Here is a 904-nt window from a genome sequence, read left to right on the forward strand (position 1 = left end):
ACAGGAGCCACGGAGGCTCCGAGGGCCTGGGACCAGGACCCGTCTCTGCGGAAGGGACGGGACATGTGGTCGCAGGGGCCCGGCGGCTGAGACAGAGGAAGCCGAGGAAAGAGCCCGGTTTCTCCCAGCATCTTGTCGCTCAAAAGAGGTTTCCTCAAACAAGGAAATGTTTGGAGGTTCCACGGGGCATAAGCCCAAAGGACCAGCAGCCTCTGGGGGAGGGTAGGGGACCAGCCTGTGACGGCGCCCGGGCTGCACAACACAATCTGTTTAAGGAGAACGTTCAGGGACCGCTTTTCCTGGGAAGCGAGGTGGTGGATGAGCACCCAGGTCAGAGCAGGAGGTGGGGCGCGTTGGGGCCACCGGACAAGGCAATGAGTGACGGGGCTGGGCGAGGGCACGGGCGCCCACAGGGCTCTGATCCTCTCAGCGAGCCCCCCTCAGGCCTGCCCGGCTACTGCCAGGTGGGCACATAGCAGGCGGCAGCAGACATTCCCGTCGTGGAGAAACAGTTCCAACTTTAAAATGGTGGCTCTGGGGCCAAACATGCCTGTGGCCAGATCTGACCCACGTGCTGCCGTGCGTGGTCTCAGCGTTGGAGCCAGAGCCCTTGCCAGGCAGCTGCGGGGGCTTGTCATTAACCTCTCTGACCTGTTTCCTCCTTCAGAACGTGATGGTGGCATAACGCCCACCTTCCATCTGTTACAAGGATTAGACATTGAATGAGCGTATGCATTTTGCCAGTGTCCATACCTGGTAAGCCTCAGTAAATGGCCTTCATATGAACCAGAATCATGCACTTTTTCAACATTATTTTCCAAATAGTAATAAACACATCATCTTTAAAAGGTAAAAGGTTACTGTGTCCCCAGCTGTCCTTGAGGCCAGAGGTGGGACTCCTGGT

This window comes from Myotis lucifugus, unplaced genomic scaffold, assembly GCF_000147115.1.
Source record: "Myotis lucifugus unplaced genomic scaffold, Myoluc2.0 scaffold_2083, whole genome shotgun sequence".
NCBI classification, from domain to species: Eukaryota; Metazoa; Chordata; class Mammalia; order Chiroptera; family Vespertilionidae; genus Myotis; species Myotis lucifugus.